The sequence below is a fragment of the Lactuca virosa genome, chromosome 4, assembly GCF_052849685.1.
Source record: "Lactuca virosa cultivar CGN04683 chromosome 4, Lactuca_virosa_CGN04683_v6, whole genome shotgun sequence".
Lineage (NCBI taxonomy): Eukaryota > Viridiplantae > Streptophyta > Magnoliopsida > Asterales > Asteraceae > Lactuca > Lactuca virosa.
Genome location: NC_136429.1, coordinates 144,268,700 through 144,276,746, shown reverse-complemented (window position 1 = coordinate 144,276,746; position 8,047 = coordinate 144,268,700). Strand labels below are relative to the sequence as shown.

The 8,047-nt window shown below is 34.8% G+C and overlaps 1 pseudogene; it reads right to left on the bottom strand.

Annotated features, from left to right (window-relative positions):
* Positions 1 to 2,283: 2,283 nt before the first annotated feature.
* On the bottom strand, positions 2,284 to 2,637 carry LOC145105158 (auxin-responsive protein SAUR64 pseudogene; annotated as a pseudogene).
* Positions 2,638 to 8,047: the final 5,410 nt, after the last annotated feature.

Here is an 8,047-nt window from a genome sequence, read left to right as displayed (position 1 = left end):
GAATTATCTTAGGCGAAATGGAAAAATGATTATGGAAACTAATTCAATGCTATGTAATACAACTCAGAAGAAGCAGGGGCAATTTTGGAAATTCAGTTAGATGATAGGAGCGGGAAACATCGATTGGGGGAGGCTAAGAGAATGCCAGAAGACAAAATTGTACTTATTTATTAGATTAGGGGATTTGTTTATTATATATTATATTGTACATAGGCTCTTTTCGACCATTCACAATATTATAATCTAATGCAATACATAATCAACCTCAAAAGGGCTTCCACTATTTACATTAATGTTGATTTTGGATGAAATGATGATTATTTGATTTCTTATCATCATTCATATTTTCTACCTGGTTGAGTCCACGGATTTTCAATAACAAAGACATTAGTTAGTTAAGGTTCTTGTTGATTGCTCAATATAATGGTGGCTTGATGTACATAGTATTCATTTTTTACTTCAAGGCGTTTTGGGGAAGGGATGGGGGAGGGGAAGAGGGTGTTGCCGAAGATGATTTTCGTAAAGACTGCTTTGTTACTTGTATAGCACATTCTTGTCGGATTACAAAGATTCCATGAAGGTTTGTGTAGAGAAGTGGTAAAGGGTAGGATGTTTGGGGGGGTGTGTGTGTGTGGGGAGGGGGGGGGGGGGGTAGAGGAGATGGCACTTGTCGAAGAAGAAATGTAGATGATGGTTTTATGTGGAATGAGATCAAAAGATTTAGTCGGAGATAGGTTTGGTCCACGAAGGTGAAGGAGAGTTTTGGGTGGGGCTGACGGTGTGTGCCCTTCTCGTTTAATAATGATACAAATATTTCATAAAAACAAAAAAAGTAATATCATAAGGGAGAAAGTAATCATTTTATGTTGGAAAGAAACCAAATTCTTTTTTATAAAATCTTTGAATAACGAACAAAAAAGAATAAGCCGAATCCAAAAAACTGCTGAACACATGGACCAAAAATGCAATTTAGTCTATTTATTATACATATAATTAAATAATTTTCTTAAAAGTTTTATATGAAATAAATTAACATAAATTTCATATGAGTTCTTCAATTTTTGTTCATTCATTAATACCAACAAATAATGCATCGGAACACATAGCTGTGATTCCAAATCAACTATGAAATACTTTTTTTCCGGTTTCTCTTTCTAGGTTGTATTAACAATTTTGGGAATAATATAAATGTAGATACATGCCATGGTCGTTTCTCTTCAAAAGCATGGTATAGATGTGGACAGCCCGTTATTCCCCCTTTGCTCCAGGGACTGTGAAAGTGTGGATCACATGTCTTTCGTATTCAGGCTAAAGTCCTTTCGAGTAAATCTTAGAGATGGTGGGGGCGCTGAACTTTGATCAAAATGTAAACAAGCTTGATGATATATGGAGCCAAACTCGGTTACAGCCTCTTTGGAAGTTGGACTACGTCCTAAGTGCTACAATCGGGGGAATCTTTTCAGTGGATTGGGAGCAGGTGCTAGCTGCTATGCATCATTTGTAACCCATGGTGCTAGTCGTTCGTTGTGAGCCCAGGCTCCTTGTCTCTGTTTAGTGACTGCCGTTTAAAAATAAATAAATAAATACTTATGCATGGCCATAGCTTTAGGGTTAACTTCACTTAAACACCCCCATTTTTATCCGCAAGTATATACATCCGTCATCATATAACCATTGTGAGATAGAATGTGTCTACCTGATTATATCCGTACACCAATGTGTAAGGTTTTAATTGTAGATTTGTTTATAGGAGTGAACTGGAGGCGAATATGAAGAGCATGGAAACAAGTTAGCTAGGCCTTAAACTTAAACTATGAATCTCATGGCGAGTTCCATCTTGGCTGAGGGTGAATTCTCACAGGATGCTTAACACAAAACCCCAACCCTTCGTATGAAGAAAAAAAAAATTGACTTTTGATTAGAGTTGTCCAAGATGCTTGGGATGGAACGTACTAAAGAAAAACAGCCATAATTGAGCTGTGTAAAAGTTCATACATTAAAGATAAAGAAGATCTTAATTAATTATTCATATAATGATATAATCTACTATCTTTTAATGGAAGTAGTATTTTGATGTTTAAATATTGGAAACTATATCATAAACTAGAACATAGGATTGAAGAAAGACTAATACTGAACATGTTTTATCCATTATGGACCATCGATCATACAACTTAACAAGGTTCTTAAATGTGATATCTTGTCAAGTGAAACATATTTAATTCATGATACTATTAAAAAACCAAGTATCAATCCCATAAAGTTGGCACCAAATGGGCTTCATTAGAAACCACAAAGCAACATTTGTTTCCTATTTTCTCCTCCTTGATCGAACGAATTGCATCGATTTGTAGCAACTGAAATGAGTAACGCCTCAAACTCTTTGGTTAGAGCTCGTTCAAAAACACACACTAAGTAGTTCATGAGGCTGGAGTCACAAGCCAAAGTGATAGGCCTGTTTGTTGGCAACCCAAACTCATCCTCAGACATCTTCAAAAGCTCACGAAATATATTGTTGTTGAGATAATGCAACGGAATCACAAAACGACTGTGATCCACAGTGTAAACAACAAAATGACCCTTGTCAGCCATCATTGAAGCATTCTTGACCGCTTGTCTACGCCATTTTCTTGCCATCCTCAGGAGCTTCCTAGGCATCAACATGATGAATTATATCACTTCAACTTTTTATCATCAATCATATCATATCATAACCTCCAAGGTATATTGGACGAAGATTTTTGAGCACATATATAGTGTCTCGATTGTGGATTATGATCATCGATGCAATGGAAATGTGACCATGAGAATGCCTTGTATTTTGAGTGTAAAGGGCATGTAGTTGAATGTAGCTTTCATTCATGTTTGGAATGTTTACTAGCAAGTTCATGTGATTAGTTAAGGAAGAGTTTGGCAAATATTAATATCTTCAATTTTGAAAGTATGAATTTGAAATCAGTTCCTTACAATCTTGCATACAAGCTCTTAAGGGCTCTTACATGTGTTTTATTTTCCATTAAAATGTTTCTCTCTAAAATAATTTGAGTAAACTGGATTTGAGAAAATAATAAAATGCAAAACCGGGGACATTAATTTGTAAAAAAAAAATAAAAAATTTACATAAATTTTTTATTGACAACATGATAGCAAAACACTAACGGAAACAAAGAAACACAACCATCAAGAAATTAAAAATAAAAAAATTAAATTGTTTCTAAGTAATTTGTTTTTATATATTTTAACATGATTTCACTAGCATAACATTTTTGAATTTAAACTTAAATATAGCAATAGTAAACCGATTCAATGGAAGTTGGTGTGACATGATTTTAACTTGGTTTGAATTATTCGAATCAATGTTTAAAAAACCATAATCATTTTGGATTAATCTGATGGGATTAAATCGAACTCAGCCATTCAAATGAAGACTCGTGTCACCAATAAAGCTCTACCTTAGGTAGGCAACTTCATTATTGTAGATTTTATTTTTAAGTATTAACGTTTTATCAATGTGTTAGATGTAACATGGCCTTGTAAAAGTACCTTCTTATGATTATAAAAATTTATTGTAAAATACAATAACTAATTATGTTCTACTAGAAAGAATTGGAATATGTGAATGTAAAATCCAATTTTCCTGAACATATATATATATATATATATATATATATATATATATATATATATATATATATATATATATATATATATAGTGTATTGATATATATATATATATATATATATATATATATATATATATATATATATATATATATATATATATATATATATATATATATATATATATATATATATATATAGTGTATTGATATCTTCTACTTTTACTATATTGCTGCGGTTCCAAAAGAAAACAATATTTTATATTTTCTTCTCTGGGCAAAACAAGTCAAACTCGTTTTCTTTGGGAGGTCATCATTCTTATACTATATGTAGCATCCCGACAAGAAAACCACTGCCCTAAACAATCCAAATTAAATGAAACCCCATATTGTCATTATTAAGAGTTTTGAAGAGGCTCAAATTCACACACGTATCATATATAAAATTTATTGTTTCGTATTTTTCTTGTATCTTATGCACATAATTTGAATGTAAATTATTGGTTTCATACAAAGCAAGTTAAAGACCATATTAGTAATATGTTAAGTTGTTGAAATGTTGCAAAATTGGTTAGGCATGAGTTTTGGTTCATATTCTTTAGCACCATAAAAGTACTTCACTTGTGGACGAGGCTAATCCACTTTTGGACGACCAACTATCAACCACATACACCGGTATCATTGTATACGTAAGATGTATATAAAAATGAAATTGTGACGCGAATCATATCATGTTGACGAAATTTGGTCCAAATATTCACGGATTATTTGAAGGGAAAAGTGGTACTGCTTTAAACATGTTTAACAGCTTTTAAACCATGAAATTATATATTTTAACTTCCTAGATTATAAAATTTTCTCAATATTTTATATTCATATTTATCTTTGTTAGTCAAGTAAATCATTTAATTTCCTAGATAAATGTCAATTATGTCATAGTTTATGATGTCGGAAATCGTGCCAACTATGGAAAACAAGAACCCTTACGAGTCCCCTGCCTAATAGATCAATACCTAATAGATCAATAGAAGGCCTCTTTTAGAGAACTAGTCTCCCACTTATACCATATTGGTCCATCTAGTTGTTAAGTATTGGGGTATACTTTTATAACCAAATGTAAGGTCTCATATTTCAAACAATTTTTTTTTTCATTTTTAAAAACCATGTAAATATATCAATTTTATTCTCAAAAGTAATATCCAAACGTTTTAACGCCATAAATCGGAGTTATAAAGTTAAAGTCAAGATTGCGGAAAAATCTCTAAAACATAACAGCGGATGCAATGTAATCACGTTGCGCCATTCTCTTTGCTACATATAATAGGCGCAGCCCAACATTTATGTTTCAATCATGCGAGCTCAACCCAACTAGCATGTAAACATACAACAACTAGCTACACATGCATCATACATATAATGTCACATAGTGACGTACAAAGTATAGTCAGAAGAGTCACATGAATCAAACAGTTGAAAGGACAATACTCAAAATCACGCAGAATCAGCTACACACTTCACCTAATACAACCAGAGGTGAAACTTCATTTGATAACTTAAAACCTCGAAGTTTGACCAAAAGTCAATGTTGTAAAAAAGCCAACGGTCAACGGTTAACCACATTGACCAATGCGTCATGACCATCTCCTTTGTCGTGTCGTGGTCAGTAAAAGCCAAGACAATTGGGGCTGGATCTCGCGACAAACTATCCACCACGTTGTGGTTAGCATCCAAACAACTTAATCCATTATGCTATTGACCATTAACGTCCAGAGCTCAAAAGCTCTCATTTGATGCTTGTTGGGTTTATATTCAAAAGCTATGACTTTAGCAAAAAAAAGCATTTTAAAAAATATTATAAAACCAGTTTCATTTCCCAAACAAAGTATCATCATGCAAAACATAAAAAGATTAAAACAGATCCATAAAGGGTAAAAGGAAAGCGATAGTATCATAAAAAGCCTTAAGTTTTCAAGAAATATTCAGTTTTTCCCTTTAGTGTCTTTTAGGTTCACTAAAGCCGGAAATTTGTCTAAATTTTTGCGATTTTTCCCTTTTGGTAAGTGTTGGAGCATGGAAATGCTCTACAAATAATTAGTGATAGTTAGGTTATATTTTCCCTTTATTGTATTTTATGGTGTAAATACTCTCCCTCCTATATAAAGGGAGAGTTGGTCATTTCTTACTTAAGGAAGCTCATTTTTCTTCGTTAAAGATTACTTTTGTACTTCTCACAATGTAAAGGGAATTCTCATCATGTAAAGGGAGAGGTGGGTTCTCGCACCCATGGAGAGTTTCTCTCCCACCATGTTCTTCATGAAATATATTATTAACTCTCTTTCTTTCTCATCTTCTAAGAATTATCATCATGTTCTTCATATTTTTATATTTTGATACATGATAAATCTCAAGATTATTTCTTCCGCATCCACCGTTCGTTCAAATGGGTTCTATAAAAATGGGTCTCTACAATTGGTATCAGAGCCGTACCTTGAAGATCTCACAATTAGTTCAAGGGAACGACTCCCGTTCCGTGATTATCTTGTGATTTTTCCGTGTTTCTGCAAGAAAAATTTTCGGGTTTCAAACCAGAATTTTTTTTATGAAGTTCGTTCATAGTTCTATTTTCTGGGTGATTCCTACTTAATAAAATAAATTGTTGCTGCTGCTGCTCGTTTTATTTCTTGCTGGAAAAAGATGTTCTTAAAAGATTATTATTTTTGCTGTTGAAGAAATGAAGAAAAATGGGAGAAGAAATTATTTTTGTGGTCTCTACAATGTTGAAGATATTCTCCAGGAGGTTCTTTTTCTTGGATGAGAAGACACAAAAATTATGGGCTTATTATTCTTGAAAAAAGAGGAGAAAAGCATTTTTTTTGAAGATTTTATCTTCCAGCAACTCTTATCATTATGATGTATGAAGCTCTTGATTCTCATATTTTAGTTGCTGTAGATCTTCAAATTGAATTGTTTGGACGTAATGTATTGTTTACTCCCTCAAAAAGACAAAAAACCATGTGACATTCTCCAATCCCATCACCTTTTGTCCTTAAAAACCACCTACACACTCTTATTTTTGCCTTCCCAAGACCCACTTTTGACTTAGAATGCTTTATAAAAAGATCCCCTCATTAAAATATGAATAAATGGCCTTTGCGGTACCATTTTTCATGAGAAAATAGCATTCTTCGTCACCTGTTCAGCCCTTCTCGGAGCCCAGAACCGCAGCCAAAAACTGCCTACCGGAGCCTCCCCGCAACCCTTCTCAAGCCTTGATCCGAAGCCTCTTGACCGCAGCCTAACCCCCTTTGCTGATGAACCGAAGTCCAGACTCCCTACCACAGCCATTCGCTCCTTCCGGACCAAAGTGTTCCCTCAGACCGCAGCCTCGGTCAGCAGTCTTGGACCGTAGCTCACATGCGCAGTGGCTTCCCGGCTCGCACCGCTGTGGCTTTGCTCCCTTGCACCGCATCGCGTACCGCAGCCAGCTATCTGCATCCGCAGCTTGACTCTATTCGCAGCCTTGACCCACCTAATCCGCAATGCACCGCATTCCATCAGCAACGCTCATCCACTACCCAAGACTCCACCCCACCGCAACCAACCTTCTCCTACCGCAACCTCTCTCCATCAGCAGCCTTCCCTAGACCCACCTCCACCCTCCTTTAGCCCCTCCTTCCTCCCTTCCCTTCTTCCTTCTTCCTCCTCCCCTCCTCCCTCCTTCTTCCTCCTTATTCCTCCCCCCTCCTCCCCTCCTTTTTTTTTCCTCCCCTCTCATCAGCCCCTTCCTTTTTTTAAAACCCTCTTATTTTTTTTAACTTCTTCTTATTCAGTTTTATTATTATTTTTTTTTCTTTCAGATATTTTTTTTTAACGCCGATTATTTTTCATTCAGCTATTATTTTTTTTAACATCAATTTTTTTTATTTAGCCATTTTTTTTATTAAAACCAATTATTTTCTTTTTTTTTACACCAATTATTTTTTTTAACACCAATTTTTGCCACAACCGAACCTTGGATTGTCACATTGGTTCATTTCATTCCGGTTATTATTGGAAGAATACTCCTACCGCCGTCGGACTTCATATTATTTTTTGTGATGCTTGCACCGCAACGGCGATTGATCAACAAAGTTGTTTCGCATTCTTCACTTTATGAGATTTTATGACTTGTCGCTCTTGATTTTTGGTTGACGAATCATGTATCTTGAGCATGTGGACTTTATTCTCTATTGAAGACCACTTCAAGTGTTCCGGCACCGCAGTTTGGATATTTGGATATATTTTTGGCACAACAGATTATTCTCAGCACAGCTTCAGCAACTATGTCACCCGCTTCCTCATGACCGCAAGAGTATCTCTTTTACTCTTTCTCGTTTGTTATTGAGACCCTTCATACATCTAGGGAGAGCTTCTCTATTAGCTCTTGG